This window comes from Lepidochelys kempii, chromosome 20 (assembly GCF_965140265.1).
Source record: "Lepidochelys kempii isolate rLepKem1 chromosome 20, rLepKem1.hap2, whole genome shotgun sequence".
NCBI lineage: Eukaryota > Metazoa > Chordata > Testudines > Cheloniidae > Lepidochelys > Lepidochelys kempii.
Genome location: NC_133275.1, coordinates 23,702,136 through 23,718,558, shown reverse-complemented (window position 1 = coordinate 23,718,558; position 16,423 = coordinate 23,702,136). Strand labels below are relative to the sequence as shown.

The window sequence follows — 16,423 nt, the reverse complement described above, 5'->3', positions numbered from 1 at the left end:
TTCATAAAGGCCCAGCTCCCAGAGTCAGGTGATTGCTTAAGCATCTCAGCTTTTGTTTCAAGAAATACTTCTCGTGGTTGCAGGGAAAAGCTTGAAGGTGTGACCTGAGTGCATCTTGAAGGCTCAGAAACCAGAAGGTAGATTAAAAGAACCCCAAATATCATATGAAAAAACCTCATGGTTTTTAACCTGAGCTCATGATCCAAGGAGGAGGCTCCCTGGCTCGTGATTCCTGAATGCTTGGGGTGAGTGATACCACAGTCCGGACGAGGTGCCATGGGCATAACTGCCAAACAGTTTAGGCGCCAATCTTGCAAACACTTACTCGTGAATTTAACATTACCACTGTGCCTAATGATAACAATGCGTAGCACTTATACAGGGCGTTTCATCAGTCGATTTCAAAGCATTTTCCAAAGGAGGTCAGTATCATTATCCCCATTTTATAGATGCGGAAACTGAGGCATGGAGGGGTAAGTGACTTGTCCAGGTCACACAGCAGGCCAGTGGCGGAGGCGGGAATAGAGCCCAGGTCTGCTGAGTCATAGTCCAGTGCTCTAGATGGGAGTAAAATTACCCTTGGCTTCAGGTTTGAATTGGAAACTCTCTGGGAAAGGCCTGTCTTTTTGTTCCGTGTTTGTACAGCCCATTGACTTAGGCTGTTCCCTAGCGCCTGTCTCCATATGATCTGAATCTACTGTATCTCCATCCTCATTTGTCATCTCCTAGGCAAACTTCCCAAAAACCACAGGCTCTTTTCAGCATGGTCCCCAGGGGAAGAGCCTTTGCTTTCAACCCAGTGTGCTTCAGACCATGCAAGGCAGGGAATATCAGGAATTGCTTCCGTTCATTTTGCTCCGAGAAAGCTTCTTAGATCAGAAGATTCTCTAGGGACAAACCCCCTGGACCTGAACAGCCTGAATATTAGGGTTAGGGCCCCGTCTCTGCGCTTGCACTCACAACCACACCAGATCTGTGGGGGCGTTCGGCTCCAGCTCCAGATCTGAGCCCAGCTCCGATGGGATGGGTGGGTTAGATCCCCTTTTTCCAGAGTGTTGCTGGGGCTACTCTCCCCTGCAAAATCGTGTTTCCTGGAAGGAATCCCGATCCTGTGCCCTGGCCTGCCTCCCACTGAGTCAGCAGGTCCAGCAGACGTGAAAGGGAGTCATACTCCACACATTACTGTAAGTAGGCCCCTCCCACCTCCTGCCTCATCTGTCCGTCTGCCCTCGTAATTAGCAAGGTGGGTGGGGCTAAGGTTTTAAAAAGGATTTCCCTTCTTTGAGTAAAAGTCAGTGACTTTAGGTGGGTAAGCTCCCAGCCTGGCTTTAGGCAGCTGGAGAAAGATTCTTCTGTCTTTCTGTCTGTCTGTCTGTCTTTCCTCTGTCTTTCACAGTGGAATTATATGGGGAAACCTGCAGATCATGGCTTTTGCAGCGAAGAATTTCCAAACTGGTAAGTAACTTCTTGGGGTTTCTGTTGATTTTGTCCATCTCTTTAGATCAGCTGTATTTTTTTCTAAGTGGAGAGATTAAATAATATTTTTATGCTCTCCAAAACGTGGATCTTTGTTGGAAAAGCAGGCCCATGTTTCGGTGGGGTTTCATTCCCTGCCTACGTTGAAAACAACGTGCAGCTCCCCAGCACACGGGGGAAATTCTTGACATGGTCTCAATTTGGTGGTGGCCAGATTCTGATTTACATTTAGGCTGCTGTAACTGCGAGCAGAATCTGCCCCTTCTATATTATTCCAGTGGTGGGAAAAGTTGGGCTAAAGTGGAATATTTATATATATAATATAAATGTAAACAACAAAACCAGGCTTATTCTTGCGCGGATGGAAAGAATTTAGAGAGGGTGGAGTGTGGGTTTTTTTTCTTTTAGGAGTGTCTTGGTTCTGTTTGCGCGAGTTTAACCCCATATTGTCCATTGCAATGAACCAAAGCAGCTCTGGCAAAGTGGCCTCTTGCCCAGTTTTGGAAGGTCACTCTGACAGGAGTGGAGGGGACACTCCTCAGGCCGCAGGCACGACTGTGCAGTGCAGACGGATTTCCTCGGGGGTGGAAGGTTCAAGGCAGAAGCCATCAGTTTCAGTTGCAAGGAGGGAATCTCTATCAAAGCTCTCAGCTTGTAACATTTCGAGTCGGGTTCAGTGGTGACATTTGGCGAGGGCTCAGGGTATGATGGGACATTAGCTGTTCTCCAGGTGGTGGGGGGAGAAGGGAAGGTGGGCGGAAACGGGTGTGCTGTGAAATCGGCAACCAAATCAGAATAAATCAAAACCAGGAAGGGGCTTCTTAACATTGTGGCTGGAAGGATGGGGGAATTGGGGGGCAGGGGGGCAGAGACAGAAAATCCAACCTTCTCCTGTCGAATTTACCAAAAGGCAAACTCCAAGAGAAGTTTTGCCAGGAGGCGTTTTGGCTTTTCCCTCTCCCCAGTCCCCCTTTGTAGTTGTATAACCGCCTACCGCTGAGTTATATAAGGACAACTGGAAAGGGATGTGAGATCGCTGGGTGGGGGAGTCAAGGATGAAGTGGAGTTGGTACCCAGCGCAAACCCTCAAAGCAGCTCTAATGGCTGAACGTGGGAGGGGATTTTAGCCACCTATTTGACTTGGCCCATGTCTCTTTCTACCATGATTCATTCTTTCCTTGGATCTTTCTCCCTTCCCTTTTGTGTGCTTAAGTATTCTGATCCTCGTAAATTACGATCCCAGGCATTCACACGCGCACACACTCTCAGTTTCCCGCACCAGGCATCTTTCAGCTTCAGGACATCAGCTCAGCTGTTTCATAAATAAAGCTGGCGTGGAAGTGAGGGTGGCCGGCATGCCCAGGGACTGGGTGTTGTCCAAAGGGGCCTGGTTAAAATATGAATAAACCACGTGCGTGATTGTGAAGCAGAATAAAAATCCAAGCGTTCTGGTGGCTGGCACGATGCGCCTGGATGGTGTGGCGTCTCCTTTGCTAGCCCACCACTGTCTAGAGTTGGTTGGTGCTCAGTTTCTTAGGACTTGGGGCTGGATCTGACACCGGTGGAAATCAGCAGAATTCCTGGAAGGATCTGGCCAGGGCGGCTGGAAATGCCGTGAGCAGCGCGAAGACACTGCCGTGCTTGTTAAAAAAACAAACAAAACTGGGTGTGGGCAAGATTGATTTTGTGCTGCCCCGCCAGACGGGGAAGGGGATGGGGCTCGCAGACCCTTCGCATGGCGCCATCGGCTCCCTGCGGCTGAGCAGAATCAGGCCTTTTGCCTGGGGAGGGCGCACCCTAGGGGGCTTGGACCCCGCCATCAGTCTGTCGTCAATCTCCCCTGCCAACGCCCCAGCAGCCCTGCATCACGAGACTGTGGCAAGAGACGGAACTTTTTTTTTTTTTTTTTTTTTTGGTGTGTCATTTCCCTCCTTTTCGGCTCCTGGGCTGGTCCCAGTAAATGACTCGTGGGCCAAAATTCGGTTTCCTTTGTGACGTAAAAAACAGGGACACACAATTGCTGAGGCTTTAGTCTGCCCAGGAGTGAGGATCAGCCAGCGAGGTCTTGGCTTGGGGGGAGCCCGAGACCACTTTGCCGTGTGACCATAAGGTGCTCTCTCAAACGTATCATAGCTAAGGTGGAGAACAAAGTATTCTCTGAGCCACAGATGAGCTTTAGACACCATCTCGACGGGTCTGTCTTTCCCTCGGGTTGCTGTTTACCTGGGGAAGGCACCCCATGCCAGTTAGAATCACATTAAATTTCCACCTCTTCCCAGCCACCTGGTGGGCCCAGTCAGCCCCCAGCCCATAGCCAACCCCCCCGACCACACACACACACACACACACACACTCACACACACTCAAGGGCATACGGCCCAGGCTGCAGCACCAGACTGCCTGCCTCAGAGTCAGGCCTTGCCCAAACCCGTAGCAATAGCAGCCCTAAACTAGTCGCTCGAGCGCAGCGCAGCCCCTCCTGCGGGTAAAGGAGTCTCTCTGTGGGAAGAGAGGGGCATTAATTGGCTTTCTAATGCAGTGGGGAACTCAGGGTGGGGTCATGTCTCAGAGGTCCCCCTTTGCTGTGTGGCCGCTCGCCCCATTAATGCTCCTACCCCATGACAAGTACCAGACTTTTCCTGCATATCGACTCGCTTTCCTTTATAAACGCCGTCCGCCATCCAGAGGGCCCTAGCAACTTGACCTGAATGGGTTCTGGATCTAGCCCAAGGTGCCCCTGTCACCCGTCAATCTTTCTCTCCCCGTTTTGTGAAAGTCTCGTTGCTGGGTGGGGTTCCCGCGATAGGATCTGAAGACACAGTGCTGGATTTGTTTGCCTCGAGTTAAGCCCTGCACATTACAGCCAGATGCAGCAGCGACCCGCATGAATCTGGATGCCTCTGACCACTGCCATGAGCAGCCCGTAGAGCCGTGCGGGAAAAGCACCCGCGTGGTCTGGGGTTTCTCTAAGGGGCTCGTGGGATTTTTCTCCTCATGACCCTAAAAAGGCCAAGACATTTTTGATCCCTCTGAGCACATCTGGCTCTCACTCTGAATTTGATTGCAAACGAGGGGAATTGGGGTGACCCTCTCACTGCCCCGCCACCACCTCCCCAGTGTGAAGTTGTGGGGGCGGGCAGCCCCAGGAAGCTTGGGTTGTGTTTCAAAGCTGAGCTCAGCTTTATTTATTTATTTTTTTGGTGCTCTTTTTTCTTGCAAAATAAAATAAAGAGGCCCCTGAAAAAAGCCCCTTCCCTGGATAAGAAACAAGCTCCCTTTGTTTAAAGCAGGCAGGGATCCGTGCGCAGAGGGACTCAGCGGATAGGTCATACAGCAAAAGTGAGGCCGTGAATAGGAGTCCAGCTGGTATTTATGGGCCTTGGGAAGGAGCAGCCAGCTCAGAGTCCCGCTAGGAGTCTGCTGCCTGCAGCGGACTGGCCCCCAAGGGGGAGGTCACCATATCCTGTGCAGCACAGGGCACCCTCCACTCCTGTAGCTGTTAGCAGGAGCTGGGAGAACCTGGCAGCTCAGGGTGGGTCGAGTTAAATCCCAGCAATGGGTCCCTATTGCACAACGAGGACCTGATGCTAAGCCTATGGACATGCACAGGGGAAGGACTCTCCTCCCACCTGTAATTCCATGTGGATCCTGATTTCACACCCTGAGAACACATTTGGGACATGTTCGCTCCCTTTGGGTCTGGGGGGCTTTGCTTTGGGCTGCGGCTATTTGGGAAAGGGAGCGTTGTCTAGCAGTGAGAGCACAGGCCGGGTCATTGGGGAATCTGGTTTGTTCCCTCCCGCTCATGGGGACACCTTGGGCAAGTCGTCCCCCTCCGCCTCAGAGAACGCAGCTCGATTTCACACACCTGGCGATCTCTGAATGGGAGGCAGAGGGTAGGGCCAATCCCGATAATTGTTTCCTGCCCCAGCCAGGGCCTTTTTCCGGGGGAGCAGAGCCACCCCCGTGGACACTGGCGGGCGATCTAGCACTCTTGCAAGACCAGGAGTGGGCCCGCTCCTGTGGGAGGCTGGGAGCTCAGCTGACTTCTGGGGGATTTGATGCTCAGCTTCTCGGCAAGGTGATTTCTCCTATGCCCACGCACTCGGGCACACTCACCTGTGCTCACACTCACACACACACACGGGTGTGGGCACACACACCCCACACCTTTTGGGGCTATCAAGTTGTCAGGGCCTCACCCACTGAGGTCAATGGGAGCTTTTCCACTGTCCCCAACGGCCTTTACGGCAGGCCCCAGGCCTTAGCAAGCACTTTCTGAGTCAGTTCTTCCCCCCCCCGCCCCTCCGTGGACCGGGACTTCAGTTTCCCCTGCCGCATGCGCCACTTGGTAAAGGCTGCCTCCTCCAGCCCGGGCAGCCCCAAGCACAGATGCCACCCCCTCCTGGGACCCCTCTCTCCATGGGGCTGCAGGTTGGCAAGAGCGGAAAGGGCTGCCTGGGTTGATTTCTTTACGCCCAGTTCCTTCTCCCACTTGCTGAACCGAGGGACTTGTCTCTGGGACCCCCCTGGGCTTGGGACCTGCTTGACCCAGTGGGTCAAGGGGCTTCTTCCTCAAATATCCCCCCTAGGTGGCAGGGCCACGCCCTGTCAATCAGCTCTGGGTGCGCTGGGGTCACCCACAGGCCCATCGGCCCCTGGGATATAGCTGTGAGGTCTTTGCGCAGGCAGAATCCCCTTCAGCGGCAGAGGGTTGGCTCTTGGTTACAAGGTTTGGCAGAGGGGTGGGGAGCTGAGGGGTAGCTCTTGGGGGTGTTCCCCCCGTCCTTCGTTGACTGCATTTCACAGCCTGTTTTTCCTGGCAGAAATAAGTGGTGATCAATTCCAAAGCTGGATGGGAGCAGGTTTGACTGGGCAGATGGGGATATATGTGGGGCTGAGATTGACACATGTCCCAGCCACAAGAGAGGAAAGCAGAGATCTGAATCACAGTAGTGTTACTTTTCACATCCAAATATCCCCCATGACCTGGGGCCTGATTCTGATCTCACTGGGGTTTTCTCCTTTCTCGTTGAGCTCCTTTAGATTTACGCCAGATCAGAGTCAGGGCCCTGGGCGTTGGCTGGGGCCTATCTCCAGCTGAGAGGCATGAGACACTGGGAAGCCTCCACCACCCTAGTGCGGAGAGAAAGATCTCAGCGGTAAGCTGTGGCGGGTGCCCACTGACGGCCCTCGCTGGGCTGACGAAGGCTCAATCTCCCCCCGGTATGGTCTCAGCGAAGTTAGAAGATGGCGTGCCATGGCTGCCAGCCACCCACAGTAACGGGCCCTGACTGGAATCATACCAGAGCCCCCTTTGAAAAGCTCTCTCTGAGACACAGGGACATTGTTCTTGCACAAGGAGCTAATTTCCATCTAAACCTGTTTATATTGATTTCAATTACAACACGGAATACAGCGTGTACTGTGCTCACTTTATATTTATGTCTGATTACAAATATTTGCACTGTGACAAACAAAAGAAATAGTACATTTCATTTCACCTCATACAAGTACTGCAAGGCAATCTCTTTATCATGAAAGTTGAACTTACAAATTTAGGATGATGTACAAAAATACCTGCATTCAAAAATAAAACTATGTAAAACTTTAGAACCTACAAGTCCACTCAGTCCTACTTCAGCTGATCGCTCAGATAAACAAGTTTGGTTACAATTTGCAGGAGACAATGTTGCCCGCTTCTTATTTACAATGTCAACAGGAAGTGAGAACAGGCGTTCTCATGGCACTGTTGTAGCCAGCATCGCAAGATATTTATGTGCCAGATGCACTAAAGATTCATATGTCCCTTCATGCTTCAACCACCATTCCAGGGAACATGTGTCTGTGCTGATGACGGGTCCTGCTCAATAACAATCCAAAGCAGTGTGGACTGACGCACGTTCGTTTTCATCCTCTGAGTCAGATGCCACCAGCAGAAGTTTGATTTTCTTTTTTGGTGGTTCGGGTTCTGTAGTTTCCGCATTTGAGTGTTGCTCTTTTAAGACTTCTGAAAGCACGCTCCACACCCCGTCCCGATCAGATTCTGGAAGGCACTTCAGATTCTTAAACCTTGGGTCGAGTGCTGTAGCTATCTTTAGAAATCTCACATCTGTACCTTTTTTGCATTTTGTCAAATCTGCTGTGAAAGAGTTCTTAAAATGAACAACATGTGCTGGGTTAGCATCTGAGACGGCCATGACATGAAATACAGGGCAGAATGCGGGTGAAACAGAGCAGGAGATGTACAATTCTCCCCCAAGGAGCTCAGTCACAAATTTAATTAACGCATATTTTTTTTTAATGAGCATCATCAGCATGGAAGCATGTCCTCTGGAATGGTGGCCAAAGCATGAAGGGGCATAGGAATGTTTAGTATATCTGGCATGTAAATACCTTGCAATGCCAGCTGCAAAAGTGCCATGCGGTGACATTGTAAATAAGAAGCGGGCAGCATTATCTCCTGTAAATGTAAACAAACTTGTTTGTCTGAGCAATTGGCTGAACAAGAAGTAGGACTGAGTGGACTTGTAGGCTCTAAAGTTTTACATGGTTTTGGTTTTGAGTGCAGTTATGTAACAAAAAAAATCTACATTTGTAAGTTACACTGTCACGATAAAGAGATTGCACGATGGTACTTGTATGAGGTGAATTGAAAAATACTATTTATTTTGTTTATCATTTTTACAGTGCAAATATTTGTAATAAAAAATAATGCTATAAAGTGAGCACTGTGCACTTTGTATTCTGTGTTGCAATAGAAATCAATATATATGAAAATGTAGAAAAACATCCAAAAATATTTAATACATTTCAGTGGGTATTCTATTGTTTAACAGTGCGATTAATTGTGATTAATTTTTTTAATCACAGTTAATTTTTTTGAGTTAATCACGTGAGTTAACTGCAGTTAATCCACAGCCTTACTCTAAACACTAGATTGCGCTTCCCTCCCAGAGCCAGAAATAGAACCCAGGAGTCCTGACTCCCAGCCACCTTGGCTCTGAGCATTAGATTGGACAAATTATCACAGCTGAGAGTAAAACTCAGGAGTCCTGACTCCCTAAACCATCCTCTGCTCTAGCCACGAGACAACCTTGCATAAAATGACTAAACATAAGTATCGGTTTTTGACTTCAGCAGCACTGAGAACATGTAAACTCTGTGTCCCACACAACCATAGGAGAACAGGCTAGTTCTCATGTAGCTAATTCTCCGCACTGTTGATAATTCGCTCCAACTCACCCCACCCACCTAGCAGCCTCTCCCCACTTCTCAGCACAGTAAGCTTTGCAGCGAGATCTCGTAAGGCGCCAATGGTTAAACAAAATACCCCAATGTCCATTCAATGATCTGCCCTCAAGACTGAAAAGAAAATGGCACCTGTCACAATAAGGGAACAAAGAGCATTGTGGGAATGCTGAATCCTTGGTTTTAATTTCTTTTGTAATCTTCTTTGTTTGCTAATTGACACAACTGGACAATACACACGATAGATCTCCCAGCCATTGGTGTGTCAGTGTGTGTGTACACACACATAGTAGAAACTGTGTACAAGAAATTTGGACCCGATGAAGTTCCAGCAGCTAGAGAGTGGCCTAAGCCACAAAGTTTGTATCTGAATTTGCCCAGAGCTGGGCGGGAATATTTGGGTCAGGGGTCTGGTTCTGACCCAGTGGCTGTTTATTGTGCGGGGAAATGAAAGCCCTCACAAACTGGTTCAAAGCACTCGAGATGTGTACATTTCAGTTCTGGTGACACAGATCATGAGAGTGAAACTGTGCCAGGAAAGCCTGCTCCGTCTGTCTCTGGGCTAATGCTCTTGTGCACTGGTGTAAGCGACTGGGTGAGGGATAAGACCACACTGAGTTGGGCGCAGAATCTCTCTCTGTAACCCTCGGTCCTTACACATCTCCTGTGGTGGGCCTTTGCCGTCTCTGACTACTAGGGTCCTACTTTAGGGGCTGAGTCATACACTTGTCAGGTTGCAGAGACCCACTGCTGGCAGGTGCGGGGGGGGGGCAGGGGTTTCAGACAGGATTTTCCATGCCCCTGGTGCTTAGTTTAAGAAGAAAGCTAACACTACTCGGATAAAATTCCCACTCCGCTTCCTCCCGGTGCCTTCGGTCTCCACCCGCTGCCTCCCCAGAAGTCAGATCCCTTTTAAGAGCAGCCAGTCGAGCTGCTCTCTAGTTATTATTATTTATTTATTAGGTGTATTACGGTAGTGCATAGGCACCCCACTCACGGACCAGCACCCCACTGTGCCGGGCGCTGCACAAACACAGAACAACGCCCCTCTGGGCTATCCTAGGAAGCAGTCTCCAAATCTATTTCTCAGGGCCTGACACAAAGCCAACAGGGGTCTTTCCACTGGCTGTTGGATCAGGCCCTGGGCTCCGACACAAGAGGTTCTCTGGACGAAATGAGGCCAGCGTTGTGTGATCTGTTGGAAGAGGAAGGGACGCTGGGTGCTTGCAAAGAGATGCTGTGGTTTTAATTTGTAAAGGCTCTTTTCCCTCTTCTTCTTCTTCCTTTTTTTTTTTAGTATTAATTTTCAGACCAAAAGGAGTACTGAGGGGAAATTTAAAAGGGATCAGAATAAACACGACAACACGCAGTTTATCTGTCTCCTGAGCTGTCCATCCCAGGAACTCAGAGTTAAAGGGTTAAGCTTTACCCTGCTCTGTTGAGGTTAGTGCTATTTTACAGACAGGGAAACTGAGGCACAGAGAAGGGACGTGACCTGTCCAAAAGGCCAGGTTAGAACATAGGAGTCCTGCTCTGACCATTAGACAAGGCTCCCAGACCGGAATTAGGAATAGAACCCAAGAGTCCCGACTTCCGTTTCCCTCTTCCTCTCAGCCCTAGGCCACATGCTGGGCCAGGGCCAGGGCTAGAATACACGTCACTTGCTCTGAGCCTGCTTTCCTCTCAGAGCTGGGGATGGAACCCAAAGTTCTGACTCCTGGGTCTCACCCTCACTCTAACCACTAGACACCACTCCTCCTCACAGCGGTGGGAATAGAACCCAGGAGTCCTGACTCCCAGCCTCCACCCCTGCTTTTATCACTAGACCACCCCATTTATCGTGGCAACCTGTCTTTACAACCTTGACATCAGTCACAGCTCTGACCTCACAGTCAGCCTCCGGCCTCTCCCCGGCACACCCCTGCTGGCTGTCACGTTCACTCTGAGGCCAACCTGACGCATCCTTCATCTGTCTCCTAGCAAAATGCCGCGACCCCTTCCTTTGAAACAAAACCCCCTCTGTAGCGGCCACAGCCCGGGGCAGGCGTGGGTAGGCCGAGCTGGCTGGATCCATCGTTATCCAGATGGGAGCGAGTCAAGGTCTGAGACTGCGAACTGCGGTGTGTATGTGTGTTGTGTTTCTAATTCAGCAAGACTCAGGGTAGGACCGGCTGTGGGGGGGGACCCAAGTCTGATCCAGCTCCGTCCCTCCCCCCATGCTCAATCCCCCTTTGCACAGAGAGGGGAGGTTTCCCAGTACATTACTGCATGCATGGGGGACTTTTATTCCTTTGGGTCTCACCTTGTTCTTTGCAATTTCCCTATGCTATTCTGTATGCTCTCTCCCACCCCCCACCCTCCCAATCCATCTTTCTCTTTTAATTGAGGGGGTCCCCTTTCCTTTTATTCCCCAAACATTTTAAGGAATATTGTCCTGGCCCTGTTGTGGTTAAGGGCCGTGCTTCGAAAGGGGGCCTTAGCATCAGGTGGGGATCTGTGGGGCACTGAGCTTTGGGTGTGTGCATTTGTTTCTGGAGTGGGGCTCAGTACATCCCTCTGTGAAGCTGACGTCCACTCCCTGAGAGCATGCTTATCCTTTGTATTTGGTAGCATCTAGGGTCAGGAATCCTGTGTGTTGTATGTTTGTTTGGTGTATTACGGTAGTGCCCAGGAGTTCCACTCATGGACCAAAACCCCACTCTGCTGTGGCCGTATGGACACAGATCCAAAAGACGGTCCCTGCCCCACAGAGCCCACTTGTCCATAGACCATTAGGGGCTGAGAAGGATCTGGCCGCGAGTGTCCCAACAGGGCCTGCTGGGCCCTGAGCACTGCCGAAGTGGAAGCGGCAAATCAGACCCAGGAAGTAGAATCAAGTTAATTCCCACTGATGTGTGGGAGACACCATCTCTCTCCGCACTGCCTTTCACAATGCTGGCGGTATTCGGTGTGTTTCTGAAATCCCCAGCCCCTAATGTGATCCCATGAAAATCCCGGCTTTCATAAAAAAAGCACATTTGTGGCCAATGTGGCTGGAGAGAACAGTTTGAAAACATGGCCCGAGCGCTCCCTACAGGGGCAGAAACTAGGAGGCAAAGAGAAAGACCCACCCCTGCTGTGGTGAATGTGATCTCATGGGTTGTCAGCGAATCTCAGGATTTGGGAGAGGGCTGGCTCATGAAGTTTGCGCTCTCGGGGTTGGCAGCAGCATTGGGGCTGGAGCAAACAGGCCAGGTGATGACTCCACCACGTGTTCCACTGAGTCTGACCAAGCGCCCCTCAGGCCGATCACGCGCTGCAGGCTGCGATGGAATCTCCCGGGCTCAGCGTGGCTGTGTGAAGCCTTATTAAGAGGAGGGTCTCTGCTCTCTAATTGTTGCTGAGAACTGGGGGATCACACTTGTGGATCAGAGATCTGAGAACTAGCTGGGGGGGGGGGTGTTTACACACACACACTATATCTTGGCTGCAGGAGGTACACACACAATCTAGCATCTGTCTATCTTTGCATATGTTCCATCTAAGGTAGTAACCCCCTCTTTGGTTTACACCTCAGTCTATACAGCTGAGGGGCTGCTTCAGCGTGTCCTCTCTATGGTGGCTACCTAAAGTACACCATTGCCTCACAATGCCAGCATTAGCTCCATTTAGAGAGGGAGAAACTGAGGCCGAGAGAGCCTTGCCCCAGCTGGGTGGTGAAGCAGCTCTGCCGACACCCCAAGCGAGGGCTCGAACCTCCTTGTCTCCTGTCCGGCTGTGACAGAGCCCAGAACTCTCTGCTTTCGGAGCCAGCTGCTTGACCTGGCCTTGGGGAAGGGTTTGAGGAGACGGACAGAAGTTGTCGGGTTGCTGAGTAGCTGGGTAGAAGGGGGAGCTGAATGGCTCCTGGGTTTGGTTTTGTCTCTTTCAAGAACGGGTGGGGTATGTGGAGCTGGTGCCTGGGCTCTCGTTATTGCTCTGAATCAAAAGAAAATAATAAAATAGCAGCAGCAGCAGGTGTCTTACAGGAGCCCCCTTACTCTTGTTTAGTTTATTATGTGTAGTACTGTAGGGCCTAAAAGTTACACCCCAAATCAGGGCCCCTATTGTGCTGGGCGCTGCCCAAACCCTCACTGAGATCAGGGCCCCCTTAGTGCCAGGCGCTGCCCAGACCCTCACTGAGATCAGGGCCCCCTTAGTGCCAGGCGCTGCCCAGACCCTCACTGAGATCAAGATCTTCATTGTAGCAGCTGCTGCACAGACACAGAGTGGGAGGCAGAGCGCTCCCAACAGAGCTCACAGACTAACTAGACAAAGGGTGGGAAGAGAAACTGAGGCACTGAGCTTTGTTGATTTCCCCCTCTGGTGATCCACAAATCTTACACTTCCCAGCTGTGTCACCTGACGCCCCAGTAGAAGGTTAAACGGCAGAGACAGCTCACTAGTGATTACGCGTCACTAGAACGCCATTAATATGTAACCAGATTTACAGAGCCGGCCCGTAGGCTGCACCTGCAGAGACCTCGCAGTTCATGCAGCAGCCGGTGGATGCACATGTCACATGGGTGCTTGTGAGCCCATCTCGCTGGGTGAACCCCGCGGGTGCGGCGTACACGCCTTGGCTTGGAAGTGTGAGGCTGAGTGGGAAATGACCCACTTGTCAATTGCAGCTACTGACCCTGGACGAAGGAGACAGCGTTATAAAGCAGCTCTCCTGTGGGACTGCTACAAAGCCTAGGCCAGATCCCCAGCTGGTGTCAATCAGCCTCACCCCATGGGACTCAGTGGATCCAAGTGGTATGGATCGGCAGCTCTCCCTTGGACTCAGAAGGCTGAATTCTCCCATTGAAACTGATGGAAGCTGGGAGACAAGCCCCTGTGGCCGCCCTGTCATATCATCCCGGTCGTAAACATACCAGGCCCCATCTTCAAACTAGTTAGGTTATTTGTCCCCACAGCCCCTTCCTTGCAATCAGTTCAGGGCTTTGGTCCCCCCGCCCTGACCCTGCCGCCTTGAAGGAAGCCACCTTCCTCCCCTCCCCTCACACTCGAGGAGAATGTTCAGCTCAAGGACGACTTGCTGGCCTGGGCCGAATCAAGGGTTTTCACTCGATCAAAGCTTGCCGTGGGGAGGGGCAGGTCTGGCAGAGCACCTCACCCCACCCAGTGGCGTCCCGTGTCAGTTTCACTGTCCCAGCTACCAGCCACTTCTCCAGATGCGGGTCTGATTGCAGCCCAGGTACGCAGACCTGAGCTAGCTTGGGCCCCAATAGCCGGGAAGCCAGGGCAGACTCAGATCTTAGATCCTAGCTGTAGATCTGTCCCCTAATTTTTAAATATTTTGGGGGGAAATAACACAGCAAAGAAACAGTTCAGCCAGTGACATCATCCCTGAGAGATGTTAATGATGGCAATCAGATGCACCTACCTGTACTGTGGAATGAGTGTCACCACCACAGGATTGCACTCAGCAATCATCTAACTCCTTACAGGGCTCAGAAACCAGCGACCGGGGCTATTTAATCCTTAAAGAAAAGGTTATTTAATCCTTAAAAAAATCCCCTGAGACAGGTCAGGATTATCCCCATTTTACAGGTGGGGAAAATTGAGGCCTAAAGCTGGGCAGTGAGTTGCTGCATGAAGAGGCAGAGCTGGGAACAGAACACAGGAATCCCGATGGTCAGCCCCCTCATTCTAACTCACTAAATTTCCCTCCCCTGCTAAAGCGGGAGACAGACCCAGGAGTCCTGACTCCCAGTCCCCACTGCACTAGCCACGAGAAACCACTCTCCTCCTGAAACCCTGAAGTTCTGACTCCCAGACCTCTGTTCAAACCAGTAGACCTCACTCCCTTTGCCAAAGCTTGAGAAAGAACCCAGGAGTCCTGGTTTCCGCTCCGAGGCTTGATCTAGCCCTGTTCCATTCCCTTTGGCATTTCAAGTGAGTACACACAGGTTTTCCCAAACAAGTGGCAATAAAACTTTTATAGCCCCCCTGGGCACCATCAAACATTTTGTTTAAGCAGCTGAGTTTGTTCATTGTTTATCCATATTTTTTCGGACTCCTTCCACCCTTTTCCCTTTGAAGTACGTTAGTTACTATGGATACAGTGATGTCATTGGGGAGGTTGGGGCTTAGCTAGATCCAGAATAGCAGGATAACATCGATCTAGGCCACATTACACGTTTCTTCCAGGAGTTTCTGCAACTGATAGCAAGTCTGTGTAGATAGGATCAGGCACTGATTAGAGCAAAGAGCTGGGAATCAAGACTCTTGGATTCTGTTCCTTACTATGGGAGGGAGCTTGGCCTAGTGATTAGAGGTGCAGCAAATCAGGGCTCCTGGGTTCTGTTCATATTTTTTCCAGTGACTCACTGTATGACCTTGGGCAAGTCACTTCCCTGCTCTGTGCCTCAGTTTCCCTGTCTGCAAAACGGGGCTATTGGCACTGACCCACTCTGCAAAGTCTGCTGATAAAATATACCGCGTGAGCAAACACTAGGATGACAATGTCACCTTGTACATGTGAGACTGTGCTCCCTCTCCGTGTGTGTAAAAAGTTAACAAAATAACATTTATCAGGGCAAAAAACAACCAAAAAATCCTGTTTTCACTTTGTACTCAAAAACAGCTGACCCATTTTTGCTCGGTTTCCAAAACAATTCACCCCCCTTGCAGAGGCTCAAGATGGAAGGATTTAGCCTGAAGGTGAAAGTTATAAGCAGTTGAAAAAGATCCTTTAGAATGGAGCCACTTAGGCAACCTTAACTAATACCTTGCTCTTACCTAGTGCTTTCCAGCAGTAGATCACGAAGCCATTTACAAAGGAGGTCAGTATTGTTATCCATGTTATACAGATGGGGAAACTGAGGCTCAGAGATGTGAAGAGACTTGCCAAAGGGCACCCGGCAGGCCAATGGTAGAGCCGGGAACCAGGCTCTAAATCTCCTAAATCTCAGTCCCGTGATCGTCCTACTAGACTGCACTGTCTCACTATACATACGATGTGTGTGTGTGTACCATACATACAGGCCATGGCTGTATACACAAGCTGGTAATGATAGTATATGGACCAGGCCCGTGTATATATATACACACATATATGGGGCAGGATGTACTAGAGCTGACTAACGATTTTGGGGGGCCAATCTGAGATGCCTGAAAGGGACCCGATTTTCAGAAAGTACAAAGGGCCTCTGAAAAGCATCAGCCTCCTTAAAGATGTCCCAAGTTGGGCACACAAAATTGCGGCACGCAAAATCAGTCGTCAGCTTTGAAAACCATGGCCCTGCTAAACACCGCCCCCCCCACCCTACACGTCTGTGTACACATAACAACAAAACACCCCCGCCGCAGGAAGACACATACATGATAAATACCAGCCCAGGCAATTGTATACCTTTGCTTTGTTGATCTTGTTCGTCTCGCTGAAAAATACTGAGGCAGCATCCCTGGTTATTAAGGCCCTGATTCAGCAAGTGTTTATGTGCTTTGCTGAATCAGGGCCTAGGGGAAGAAGTCCTCTTTAGAAGCTGGAGTGTATAAATCGGTTATAGTGATTCCTACTTAGCTCCTACATCTACATATTAGATTAGCATGCCCACATAATCTGCACCACAGTGAGGGTCAGGACAGCTCTAGTAGCTGAGATATTTGCCCCTTCCGCTTGCTGATCCCTTCTCTTTGTAATGTTGGTGGACTTTACTTTTTATTGACT

General features: G+C 50.4%; 1 long non-coding RNA gene across 3 annotated transcripts in view; it reads left to right on the top strand.

Annotated features, from left to right (window-relative positions):
• Positions 1-1,300: 1,300 nt before the first annotated feature.
• Positions 1,301-16,423, top strand: part of LOC140900812 (uncharacterized) — a 37,249-nt gene continuing 22,126 nt past the window's right edge. For all 3 annotated transcript variants that reach the window (XR_012155720.1, XR_012155722.1, XR_012155721.1), the window contains exon 1: positions 1,301-1,455. This is a non-coding gene — a long non-coding RNA (uncharacterized lncRNA). The remainder of the gene's footprint in view (positions 1,456-16,423) is intronic.